The sequence below is a fragment of the Rhinopithecus roxellana genome, chromosome 21 (genome assembly GCF_007565055.1).
Source record: "Rhinopithecus roxellana isolate Shanxi Qingling chromosome 21, ASM756505v1, whole genome shotgun sequence".
In the NCBI taxonomy this organism is placed as follows: Eukaryota; Metazoa; Chordata; class Mammalia; order Primates; family Cercopithecidae; genus Rhinopithecus; species Rhinopithecus roxellana.
Window position 1 is genome coordinate 43,166,437 of NC_044569.1, and position 14,491 is coordinate 43,180,927.

Consider the following 14,491-nt stretch of genomic DNA (forward strand, 5'->3'; position numbering starts at 1 on the left):
TCAAATGTTAACTGTCATCAAAACAACTTTACCACAGTAATATTTGCATGTATGTGATGTTTTACTTTGTAATTTTAAGTTGAATTCATTAAGAAACATTATGAAGTCTACCTCAAGTGTTAATTTCAAAGCCATATAGTGTTCCTTAAGAGTTGAAGCTAATTTTTCTCATTCTGAAAAATTTTAATTTTCCCCTAAACACTAAAGTATCACACAAAACTTGACAACTACTAAGTTATCAAACTGCTGTGTAGTAGGGCGAGAGAGAAGATTAAACTCCTATTTCTGACCCCCAAAAAATGCAGAACTGATGATGGTTAAATCTACAAGAGTAAATGAAGTTCACTGTTGATACTATTGGTTCAGTAACATATGGTAGATCTAAATATTTTCTCCAAAGAATGCTAATGAATAATGCCATGAATAGGACTTCAACATCCTACATTTTGATAAGATTTGTAAATTTGTCCAACTAAGCTTTTTGTCTGCTTCACACATATTTTTACCACAGTGAGTTGTGATAAATCTTAGCAAATTCCATTTCAAGTTTCCTGGTTAGTTTTTCTCAACTTCTTTGAATATACTCCCCCTGTACTTGCAACTTGCAGACTATTCATAGAAACTAATTCTTTAGACACTTCAAACTTGGGATTGACTCCTTAAATAAAAAACAACTAAGCAGTATCAGTAACATCACTGACTCATCAAGAAACAAGCAAAACCATTAAAATGAATTTTTCTCTGCTTTTTATTTGACTATTGATGTTGCTTTCAATGTCCTCAACTCTTTGAACAACTACTCTCCCCAAACGGCTAATAGTCTTAAACACGAGTATGAGTATTTCCTTCAGTTGCTGCAGTCAAACTCAGTTTAAATAACCTAGCATTGATAAACAGATTTCCTTACTTGACCCACAAATCAGCCACTCAAAACTTAGTGGCCTCATTTCAATTTTTTATTTTTGTAAAGAAATTCAACAGTGATTCTATTAAATGTTCTAGTTTATCTCACTGTTGCTTTCCCATGAGTTGAAAATACCATGACAGATCGGGCCAGGTGCGGTGGCTCACGCCTGTAATCCCAGCACTTTGGGAGGTTGAGGCGGGCAGATCACGAGGTCAGGAGATCGAGACCATCCTGGTTAACACAGTGAAACCCCATCTCTACTAAAATTACAAAAACTTAGCCAGGCATGGTGGCAGGCGCCTGTAGTCCCAGCTACTCAGGAGGCTGCAGCAGGAGAATGGCACGAACTCGGGAGGCAGAGCTTGCAGTGAGCCGAGATTGTACCACTGCACTCCAGCCTGGGCAATAGAGCGAGACTTCATCTCAAAAAAAAAAAAAAAAAAAATACTGTGATAGATCTTCAGCCTAGTAATGTTAATGTATATTTGTATTCTTTTAGTACAACTGCAGTGTCAGTGCATAACAAACACAATGATTTCCCATCTAATTTAATAACAAAATAATCTATATGCCACCATGCCTAAAAGTATGACATTTGAAGTTCACTTTTCCCATCTTGTTTTGACATGATGGGTATGCACTGGCAATAACACATAAATAAAATGTTATTGTGGCAGGCCAATTCTCCCCGACAATCACACAGACAGGTCTGCACAGCACTTCAGTTACACAGACAGATTCCCACCGCACTGCCTTAACATTGAGCAAATAGTTAAATCTAGGGAAACCGGTGCCCAGACATCAAAGCTAGAAATGAAACATATGGTCAGTAGCAGCTTTGCAGGGGCTTCTCCCTAACCTGGAGCAAGTCAAAATAATAGAGGCAATCTTAAATTCTTAGTGCCAGGATCTGTCTGAGAGTCAAGGAAACAGAGGCAGTTGTTTGAATAGATTCATTGGAGAGTGCAAGGCAGCTCTCCAGACCAAGCTATAAAGGAGATAAGATAGAAATAATCACTCCAGTACCATAGACAGGCCTGAAAGTACTGGGGTCCTTTTAAACAGACTTAGCAAGCATTTTTTGCCTCTGACCTTGTAGCTGAAACAAAATTAGTTACTAATAGACTTAGGTGAATGCTATACTGCATATAGGCACATAACCTCAACCTATATAAGCACTGAGAAAATTGTAACACTTTGAGTGAGTTGGTCTGATGGAATTATCTCTGACCTTCTCCCTGTATCCAGTTACAACAATAAATTCCCTTCTTTCCTAGTTTGTCTGCTTCTCATTATTGGACCTTAAGAAAATGCTGCCAGAGCTGGCTTGGTTCTGGGAACATTATGGTACAGTTATACGGGCAGAATTCAAAACACTGTCAAGTGATAACTATGTCACTTTAATTCGTAGTGCATGGAGCAGCAGTGCAGTGATGAAAATACCATATATGGTCTCTGTTGCAACTAGTCTGTACTACCGTTAGTACAAAAGGTGGCCTGTAATCCCAGCACTTTGGGAGGCCGAGGCAGGTGAATCACTTGAGGTCAGGAGTTCAAGACCAGCCTGGCCAACATGGTAAAACCCTGTCTCTATTAAAAATACACAAATTAGCCAGGTGTGATGGTGCACACCTGTACTCTGAACTGTTCGGGAGGCTGAGGGAAGAAAACCGCTTGAACCTGGGAGGCAGAGATTGCAGTGAGCAGACATCGCGCCACTGCCGTTCAGCCTGGGTGACAGAGTGAAACTGTGTCAGAAAGAAAGAAAGGAAGGGAGGGAGGAAGGGGTGAAAGAGAGGGAGGGAGGGAGGGAGGGAGGGAGGGAGGGAGGGAGGAAGGAAGGAAGGAAGGAAGGAAGAAGGAGAAGGAAGGGAAGGAAGGAAGGAAGAAGGGAGGAAGAATGAAATTGAGAGGTTGTAGGGAGTTTCAGGCATGTCCAGGAACTGGAGTAAGTAAGGAGACTAAAGAAATAATCCTCATCAAGCACCGACCGCCCGAACTCCGAAGCCTCGCCCTAGACCTAATAAAGAAAAAAGAAGAAGGAAGAAAGGAAAGAGAGAGAAAGAGAAAGAAAAAGGGAAGGAAGGGAAGGAAAGAAAGGAATTGGCCATACACTCACACCTGTAATCTCATCACTGGGAGCCAAGGAGGGATGATAGCTTGAGCCCAGGAATTCGAGATCATCCTGGCAATACGGAAAAAATCCCATCTCTACAAAAAATAAAAAATTAGCCAAGCATGGTGGCATGTGCCTATAGTCCCTTCTACTCTGGAGGTTAATATGGGAGGATCCTGTGAGCCTCGAGTTCAAGGCTGCAGTGAGCTATGATCGCACCATCACACTCCAGCCTGGGCACAGAGCAAGACCTTGTCTGAAAGAAGAGAAAATACATAAATGATTAACTGTGATTGTGTTCCAATAAAACTTTATGAACACTAAAGTTGAAATTTATTTTGTCATAAAATATGACACATCTTTTAATTTTTATCCAACTATTTCAAAATGTAGAAACCATTCTTAGCTGGCAGGCCATACAAAAACTGGTAGAGGCTAGAGTCAGACTGTAGTTTACCTACCCCTGATTTGATCTTACTTCTCCCCACTTCCTGGTTCAGAACCTATGATGATCTAGAAAGGTGCATGATCAGAACCAGTTAATCAGCATTGTTAGGCTCCTCTTCCAGGCAGGGTAGATCCTGCTTTATTAAAACGATGATTATTTCTACTAGATTGCTAATAATCTAGTTCCGGCAGAACCAGTGATTGACCATTTTTAATTACCTTTTGGAAAACCTCTAGTCATGTCTCAATTTTGACCTTTATTACAAATCTGTCAACATCAAAATCATTCCTAACTTGCCCTCTTTTTATTCAAGGTGAGATGTGTGGTCCTGAGAAGATGCTGTTCAAATTATTGAACCAGATCCTTGATTTACTTGTGTCTCTCAGATAAGCAGGCCTGTGGAAGGATTTGGCTCATTCTTAACAAGCGAGGACTTCCAATAGCCAAGGAACCCCTAGTACACAGTTGGTGCTATGTTTGCACTTTTTCATTTGAACCTAAGATCACGGGTCATAGAGAATGTGGCTTTCCAGAAACTAGAGCAGGGACTCCATCTCCCAGGTACAATTCAAGATCTGTGATTTATAAATAGTGATGTTCTCAAAGTTTGTATCTCATCCTTTTTCTCCCTGTCTCTGCCTGCCTCTTTCCCCATCCCACATTTTCTGTTTTTTTCCCTGACTTAAAATAGGAGAGATGTTGGGGAGGGTACACCACTGGTTCAGTCCACTAGGTAGACTTGGTTTAATCATGCATATGGGAGGGAGAATGCTCAGGGTAAGAAGTAATAAGGATGTTTCCTTTGAATTCCTACTCCTAGCTCACTATATCAAACCTATGTCTTGCTGAACACCCAAAGCCAATTATTATTACATATTTTACATGTAATAAAGGACCGCCCTTTAGACTGGCAAAAGCATGTGTCAAGGCTAAAACATCCTTCCGCTGCTACTCTGCAAATTTTTTCTTCTCCTATCTTTTAAAAAATCATTTTATTAAGGTATGATTGATGTTGCTTTGCTCACTTTTAATAGAATATCTATTCTGCTTTGGTTTGGAATGAGCAAATCTGTTTCTGAATAAATTCTATGTTTCTCCAGGTTTCTCTTTAAAAAATTATTGAATACTTGTGATTTAAAGCGGCACTGACTTTTTAATTGTTAGGGGCACCATCTTGAGCCAGGTCATGCACGATATTATTCCTCACTGTCACCAGTGCTTCTGGATCACCTGCCAAAAGAAACTTCTTTGTGTTCATTTCCGTTTTCTTTTACTTGTGTCTCCCACCCCCCCAAAAAGTAAATTGTTCAATAAATTAAATATTATCTACTACTGCAACCTAAAATAAATCAATAGCCCTCTTAACATCGTTATTAAAATACTGTATTCTGGGAACTTATTTTACACTAAAACATCACAGAAACCTCACGAAGAGTAGCTCTATCTCTGAACAAAAACAATAAGCCTTCATTCTACCTTTCATTACTATCTAAAGAAATTAATATAGCGTGTTATTGCCATGGCATCAGGTTTTAAGGACTGGCTACTGGAAAGAAAAAAAAAATGGTTTTAGTATCTGAAAAAAGTTCCACTTACTGCAAGCACAAATCAATATAGGGACTAACAAAAAATTAATATTCATTTTAGGTTTCATCAAAAATGCTAATCCCCTTCCTTTTGCCCACAGAATAAATCCAAAATTCTTGGCTGAGTATATCAAGTGCCTCAGATGGGCCCCCAAGTCACCTTCTCAGCCTCATTCATTCAGAGAACAAGTATTTTTGGAGCTTTTTATATAACTGCTAAGCACTCTTCTAATTGTTAGGGATACAGCAGTGAATGAAACAAAGGCCCTAACCTCAATATTAATTAAAGAAAAATAAAGGAGGAAAGGGGCAAAGAGTAATGGTGTGAGCAATGGTGGTGGTCAGGGTCGGCCTCTGGTAAATGACATTTGAGCATACACCTGAAGCGAGGAAGTGAATCACAGAATATTTGAGGAAAGACTATCCAGGTGGAGGAAACAGTGCAAAGGTCTAAAAGCAGACACTCATGTTCATAGTAATTGAGAACAGCAAGACCAATGTGGCTGAATTATACAGCAAATGGAATGGTAGAAAATGCACTGGTTTTGTTAGGTGAGGGGACTGAGAGATATTGGCATACCATAGAGCTTTCTAGACTATGGCAGGAATTTCCGTTTTACTCTGAAAGGAAGGCACTGGAAATTTTAAGAAGAGATACAACATCACATGACATGTTTGTAAAAGATTCTTCTTGCTGTAATGTGGAGAACAGAATGGGGAGGGCATTTTATTGCCTTAGAGGCAAAAGCAGCTTTATGTCTTATTCGTAGTGTCTCCCTCAACTAAATGTATTACCCCCTTGGCAATTAGTATTTTCTGAGCTCATATGTGCCAGGCATACATTTTCTCATTTAATGCTCAAAACAAAACTGCAAAGTAGATATGAAAAAAGAGAGGGAAAACAAAAAAGACCCCAGGCAAGGTCAGGACACTAGTCCACAGTAAAGAGCTAATAAAATAGTGGAATCATGAATCTGCTGTTTCTGAAGCCAGACTTCTTTTACAGCACACACTATTCTGATTCAACAAATTCTGTAGCAGGCTTTTCACTACTCAATCTTTGCACACATATTATCTCCTGGCTAGAAAAAACACCCTTCAGGCTGGGCGCGGTGGCTCACGTTTGTAATCTCAGCATTTTGGGAGGCTGAGGCGGGTGGATCACCCGAGATCAGGAGTTCAAGACCAGCCTGGTCAACATGGTGAAACCCTGTCTCTACTGAAAATAGAAAAATTAGCCGGGCATGGTGGCAAGCTCCTGTAATCCCAACTACTCGGGAGGATGAGGCAGGAGAATCTCTTGAACCCGGGAGGTGGAGGCTGCAGTGAGCCGAGATCGCACCATTGCACTCCAGCCTGGGCAACAAGAGTGAAACTGTGTCTCAAAAAACAACAACAAACAAACAAACAAACAAATAAACCACCTTCTACCTAATTTCCTTGATGGCAAACTTCTGTTCATTTTTCTGTATCAACTCAAGTATGCTCTCCTGAGTGAAATCTTTCCCGATTTTCCCCAGGCCACTTAGCTGATCCATGTTCTGTGCAATTCTTTATCAGTTGTTCTAGCTTCATTTCTCTGAAGCAATACTTACCTGGTTGTAGTATAATTTCTCCATTTATATATTTCCTCCACTGAGTTCCTCATGATAGAGTGATGCCTTATTTGTGATCAACCCCCCACCCCACCTCCCCCACACACACACCCTAGAACAATGCCAGGAGCCAAATAAATACTAGTCAAATAAAGTACTGTAATAAACTATTACACATAGAGTCCCCATATTCTACTCTATGAATTCTAGACATCTGGTGCCACATTAAAAAACAAAAATTAAAAGCTGGAAAGCATCTAGAAAGGTGAAACAATAATAAAGAAATAAAACTTTTACCACAGAAATAATTTAGAAACATTGAGCCTAAAGGATGGAACATTACTTCTGTTGATTTCAACAGAAATTGGGAAGACTGAAATATGTATATGAAATTGTCTTAAGAGGCAAAATTAAGAGTAAAATGTGAAGACAGAAATGTAAATCATGACTTAACTGAAGCAAGTATATGCTAAAAAACAAAGCATTCCGACTGCAGAGAATGTTCCACTTCCAGAATTGCTCATATAAAACTATATGACCATCTTGATGAAAAGTAATGAAAGGAATATTCTATGCTTCTGCTATATTGAGGGTGCCATTCATGTAACTCCAGAATATATATAGTAGTCTCGATTTCTAGTTCATATTATGAAGTTATTAAATTCATTAGATTTTGAAAATATTGGCTCAAGGTTTTTCACGGTTCCTCAGTTTTCTAAATGACCTGATATTTTCACTACCTTACCCGTATGCCCACATTTCTTGGACAGGCTATGTAATATGTTGCAAAACAAGGAGGGCAAAGGAGGATGAGTGAGACATTTTATATTTACCTTGTGATGATCTCTCTCATCAAAACCTTCCTACAACCTGATCAACTTCTGCACTAGTTATCAATGTATGGTCTCCCAGCTCCAAATTCACCCCGAAGGGACTCTCCTGCTGCTTTCTGGCAGCTACACCATCAGTAAGAATTGTGGGTGTGAAGACATCTGGGGCAGCTCTGCCCTAACCATGCTTCGGGAATGTATTATTCTTAGTGACTTTACAGACCTCATCCGGGCTGGTGATCACCTTCTGCCACCCTCCCAAAACAGACGCCTCATGCTCCAGATGTCCTGCCAGCACCAGTGCCCCTCCCCCAACTCCTTCTGCATTCGCACACACTGAGTCACCAGTGTGACTTCCTGCTGGCCTGGTAACTAAACGCCAGCACTGGTCTGAGCAAACCATAACTTTCACTGCAATCCAGTGGGCCACAGTTACCCTTTTATCAACAAGGTCTGAATCCAGACTTTGGGTCTGGAATCCCTCTTCCAAGTCTGCCCTTTCTTGAGTACTCTCCCTCAACTAGTTTAAAACTTTTACATTAAACTTCCTTTGTTTAAAATCACGGTTTGGTTTGCTTCTAGATTACACCCAAACTGATAGTGACCAATGAGCCAGGCTTGAAAAAGCAACACAATGCAAAACCAGTGCTGTGGTCTGCATGTGTTCCGTAAATTTATGTGTTGGAAACTTAATCCCCAATGCAACAGTATTGGAAGCTGGAGACTTTTGGAAGGTATTTAAGTCATGAGCAGAATCAATGTCATTATAAAAGAGTTTGGTGAAGGAAGCTGGTGAGTCCTTTTGCTTTCTGTCCCTTCCACCCAACACAAAGTTCCTCCTCTCCAGAGAATGCAGCATTAAGATACCATTTTAGAAACAGCAGCCATCACCAGACAACCAAACATCTGCCAGCACCTTGGACTTCCCTGCCTCCAGAACTGTGAGAAATATATTTATGTTCTCTATAAATCACCCAGTCTCAGGCATTTTGCTGTAGCAACATAAATGGACTTGACTCTTTATAACAGACTGAATTTTCCTAGATTTAGTCCTAAAGCTGTAAAATTGAATATATAACTGATGAAATGGAAAACACTTAAAAACTCAAAAATCTCAGTTTTGAGGACTCAAGAGGTCAGAAGGCTACAGCTATGTCATCCAAAATACACAACTGTTGCTCCTATTTAATGAATAGGAGCAGCAACATCAAAAAAAAGAAATAGCTCCTCCAAAATAGGTTTAATTTACCTCATTTTAGGTGGGTTTTCAGGCAGTTGGAGTTGGGACCAATAGGTGGAGCACAGAGGATTTTCAGGGCAATGAAAATAGTCTATATTGAGACAGCCAAGTGGGAATGGGTCCCCAGAGAAACTCCAACAGGCCTGTGCACGGGGATGAGTGTGCACTGGGGTGGAGCCACAGAAGTTCATGCCATTTGCAGCAGGGAAAAGCCTGGTCCCTCCTCTTCCTGGGTGAAACCTGGAATTCTATCTGCAAAGCAGGAAGCACACTAGTAGGGACTCTGGTTTTTCAGAGAGTCCCTGTTTCTCTTTCTTCCTTTTTGCCCGATAAATCCCATTATTCTCACCCTTCAAAGTGTCTGCGAGCCTAATATTTCATGGCTGTGTCACAAGGACCCAGCTCTTAGCTGAACTAAGGAGTAAGTCCTACAACAGCTTTGGTGCCCACTGTGAGGCTTAAGAAGTGAATGAAATAGGGACTCAAAGCCTCTCACCGTCCTAAGCCTTTTCATCGTCGGACTTCTAAGGGTAGGGGAAACTGTACTCCTACCCCTGTCACTCCCAGTGGTCGCAGGCATTTCCATGGCCTTTTCCTTTCTGTTTTGGGATAGACAAGCAAGCAGGGCTTCTCACTCCTCCCCCCTCCTGGTATTACCAGGGGGTCCTTACTCCCAGAGCTCCCAAGATGGTGGTGGGCCCCTTCCAAGATGGTGGCAAGCCTCCTGTTCTCTGACCTGGGGTTCTTGGCCTCACGGATTCCAAGGAATGGAATCTTGGGCCATGCGGTGAGTGAAATAGCTCTATTAGAAGTTGTGGGTCATGGAAGAGAACATGGAACCCAGTGACTAGTGTTCAGCTTGATTAGGACAAACCTGGGCACTTAGCCGTGCGGGAACAATGGCAAACCTTTAGTCCGATTTGGAGCAGCAATGGGCGCCTTGCTAGATCAGGAGCACAGTGGACACCCTGCTGGATCCGGAGGGATGGAAGTCAGCGGGGGGTCTGCGACTGCGGCAAACAGCAGTGGTGGACTGCTAGCAAAAGTTCAGCTGGACCCGTAACAAACACGGACCAGAAGAGAGCGCAGTTGCAAGATTTAATAGGGTGAAAACAGAGCTCCCATACAAAGGGAGGGGACCCAAAGAGGGTAGCCGTTGCCTGGGTTTATATCCCGATCACTGTCCCTCCTGCTGTGCTCTCAGGTGATAGATGCTTGGCTATTTCCTTATCTCCTGTTTTTGCCTAATTAGAATTCTAGTGAGCTCTCTTTATTACCTGATTGGTCAGGTGTGGGCTAAGTTGCAAGCCCTGTGTTCAAAGGTGGTTGAGGTCACCTTCCCAGCTAGGTTTAGGGATTCTTAGTCAGCCTAGGAAATCCAGCTAGTCCTGTCTCTCATTGCCTGGGGCTGGGGAATGCCATGAGATCTTCCCCTTCCCCTGCCAAGGGGTTCAGCTCCAACAGATAGTAACTAAGCTTTTCTCCCTGGTGGAGGAACCAGTTGTATAAGAATAAGATGCTCTTCCTCAGGCATTTTTAAACTGTTTCTTTTCTTCCCCTTCTCCACCCCACCAGCAGTTAACTTTTAAGCAAGGTTTTTCCTTTTAGAAGATGTTTTACTAGGCTAGGAATGATAAGGATCACTGTTTATATTGTCTGTAAAGTTTTGTGAAAAAGGATTTGTGAGGCTGGTCTTAAGCTGTAGCCAATCTGGTGTGCTTGGAACGTGTGTATGGTTAGTAGCAAACTTCGCTGCAGGCCTCCATCTTTTTTTACATCCTGGGGGTGTGGCAAGGCTTTGTTTAGCAATCCTGCCTTAGAGAAGAAGTCCTTTCAGGTTTGATATCTGTATGTTTTCCTAGCCCAGTCTCTTACAGGGTTCCACCAGGGGATTCAGTTTTCTCCTGCCTGTCTATGTAGCTATATGTGTTGTGTGGATGATGTCTGTAAAAAGAGCTCTAATTTGACGTAAAGAAATACAGCTCTTAGATCAAATATTTTTTAAAGGGAAGATAAAACCTGTGGTACCTCTCAGTTCACATGACTTTAATCTTTGAGGAAACAATAAAATAGCCTTAAAGATTATTGGTTAAAAGCACATGCCATCAAAATGTAAATAGGTGGACTAAATTATGCAAGTTATATGTAAGGTGTTTTGAGGTTATAAGCTGCTTTTTGGATTTTGAGAACTATCTGACTTGCCTGGTCCACAACTGTTAAGGCCTGGGGACATATGGAACTAACCACACCTTCTATTATGCTGGAAGGAGTCAAATCTTGGTTATACCTGGCATAAAATTAAAACAATTTACCAGGTTTTACATTAAAGTTAAAATTGCTAGGAGTTACCATTATAACATGTAACTGAAACTACTAGAAATATATTTACATGCAAGGTGTGTAAGAACAGTAAAATGTGTTTTTTAGTAAAAGGTTATAAGAAGGCATGGAAACGTTAAGTTTTTGCCTATGGATAAAGGATTGTTTTAAATTAGATAAGATAAAGCTGAAGGGTCAAACAAGTGGCGAAAGGATTTTAAGAATTAATCTTGCAGAAGAGGTTCTCTGAACATATTGACTAAATTTTAAAAAGGTATTATATGTTTTTTCTGTAAATTGAGCATTAAAATAAAAGCACAACAAGGTATTCTTAAGGTGCTAATCTGCTCTTTAGCAAAATTTGTAAAGGGTTATAAAAGGTTTTTGTTTCTTTAAAATTTTGGAGTCATCATTTTGGGAAAATAAATAACTTATAGTAATCTGAAATTCTATTTCATAATACCAAGCGCTTTGAACTTCTAACATATTTAATAGGCTTCCCAAAAATCAAACTTCAGTTTCAAAATTGTCTTTCCTGATGCCTGGCTTTTTGGATGGATCAGAGGGCTCCTGAAACATGCACAGAAGAAGTAAACATGGTTATTTGACATATTTAGTTACATGGGATTGCCAAGATGATGTTTGATCTTCTTTAGGTTATATTTTGGTGAATAATACTATTACATGTTCCAAAATTTTATGGGACTTCTAAAATTCTAATGTCTAAGTATATGCTATCAAACATAATTAAGGTTGTAAACCACAGAGATAAACTTCTTTGTCAATTGTGTTTCTAACCATCCTGGACATTTTGCTATTGACAATTATTATCTTGTTTTAATCCTTTTCAAAAGATGGTTTATTATAAGCCATAGGACTCTGACAGGTGCTCTCAAATACAGGTTTCTGATAACTTTGGAGATCGTGACATTGGAATTAAGGAAAAATGTACAGGACTCAAAGAGCTGAAGTGTTAATGAATATCAGGCAAAACAAGAGTTCACTAAATGGACTGAACTCAGGAAACTGAAGCAAATCTTTTTGACTTTTGCTTCGAACATTGCTGATCCATGTTTTGTTTTTCAAAGTCAAGGAAATTTATTTTGCACTATTACGGCCTTTAATTAAATTACACTCCTGTGAACAAAAATTTGGAGTATGTTTGTTTCTCTCTGCCTGGTTCCTCTAGAATTTGGAAACTGTGAGTATTCTTAACTTATGGCAATATAGTTATTTGGATCAGTGCAATAAGGATCCACTTTTCTTTTGCAACAGGATGCAATTGGAGAAACTGGTTATTTTACTAAGGCATTGACTGGAAGGGTATGCTTCCCTTTAAGGAGTCAATCTTGACTTGCAGAGCTCCTAAAAGCCCCGTAGGAAGAACTGGCCTCATACCCTTGCCTAAAAGCCCCGTAGGAAGAACTGGCCTCATACCCTTGCCTACACAGTCCCTGTACAGGGTTCCTGACCTGTGATCAGTAAACAATGTCACTTTGTAACAGGCCTAGAAGCTCCAAGTTTATCTTAGGACCTTAAAAGGAGAGAATCACCCAACTCACATGTATTTGAGGATACAAACCCATGGCTGGGCTTACCTTTAAAAGGTCTCAACTGAGATTCCTTGTGGAACAGAGTTCCATCAAAGCCTATTCAAAAGGACTATGTAGAAATAATTACTCTTGCTGCACCTTATGCAAATAATCAGCCCAATTATAAGACTAAAGTTCATTTTGGAAACCACTTAGTCCTATGATGATTTGTGTTTTTTACAGAAAAATGAGGACTGGTGACAGAGAAATTAGGTTTCAAAAATTATCATACATTTGTTATTAAATTCTCAACTCATTAGTTGTTTTAAAGTTTTCACCTACATTTTAGAATAACCCTACTTGTTCCTGTGAACCAACCAGCAACATCCAGCTGCAGCTCAGAAAGAACAGAGGAATGGGTAACGTAAAAATCTGGATCAATATTCTAGTTCTGAGCAGTTATCCTGCAAATCCTGTCAGGTGATGGGAATAAATAGGATGCCCATCACTTGGAGGTTTCCTTTATGGGAAAGTAAGACCAAGGGAGCTAACCAAAGCCAAGCACAATGCACCCAAATCTTAGCAGCATAACTATAGCCACCAGTTATCTGGATGTATCACAAGACATCCTTTTCTCTCCCTTGTTGGAGGAGGACTCAACTCCACAGCTTCACCTTAGCATTTGGCTTTTAAGAAGTCCATGCAAATCCCCGAGACATATTTCTGTCCCAAACTCAATTCCAAGCTTCAGGTCAAAGCCCTAGGAAGGAAAACTGGATCTGAGGGATCCAGAGGCAGATGATAACAGAAAAGGCACAACACAGGTGAACGTGGCTGATTGCTGTCAATTAAGCCACGCTTCCCATTTCATAGATAAAGGCCATGCTAGTATCCATGGCATGAGGTCTCAGGAATTCAAGGCTATGGACAGCAGGGGAAACAGAACATACGTGGGAAGAGTGGATAATTCCCACCTCCTAGGTACCCTGTTAACATGAGTGAAAGCCGCTTTAACATCCATGGCGGTACCTGCCAAGGTTGCCGGGACTCAGGGATACAAGGACGAAAGAAGAGAATGCTCTTCCTTCTCTCTCACGTACCCTGGGTATCTGCTAAAAAGAGAAGTAGGGATGCCTGCTCCCCTCTTTGTAGATGGATGGTCTTTCTTCTTCAGTTTGTACCCCTTTCAAATGCATCCTGAACTCCTAGGACTCCTTTGAAAAGAGCCTTTTTCTTTTTCCCTCCTTTGTCCTCTCTTCACAGACGGGTAATTGTGTCTCCAAACTACAAGACACTCCCCTCAGATGCACCTTCACAGTGGGAAAAGTTAATTTCCCAAACCTTAAACTGTTTGGCTTAGGACTGGGCTCAGGGGAAGGGAATCCAGAAGCCCAACATGCTGGTAAAAACCTAAAGGTGTTTATTATGTCAGGCTTTTGACCTCTCTATCCCTGTGCAAACTGGTAAAAGGCCTTGGGATCTTTGAGCTGTCCTTACCTCTCCCTTTGTTTCGTTTTGACACATATTTTTTAATAACCTGGCTTGTCTGTTCTTGCCTTTAGACCATCAAACTCCAAATGGCCATGCAACCAGAGCCTCCGATGATGGCCCCTTCTGCTGGGAACCCTAAGACAGGCCTATGAGGAATCTCTGACTGCCATTTTCCCAAAACAGCACCCCCTGTCAGCAGGAAGCAGTTAAGATGGGTCTTCGTCCTTATCCTTATCCTTCTAACGGCAGATAGATGTACTTTAGAGGGGAATGAGACAGCCAGGTGGGAAGGGGTCCCCAGAATCCAACTGGCCTGTACACTGAGAGGATTGCACACTGGGGTGGAGCCACAGTTTATTACACATCTGTCCAAACTCACAGAATGTACAACATCAAGAGTGAACCCTGACGTGAACTATGGACTCTC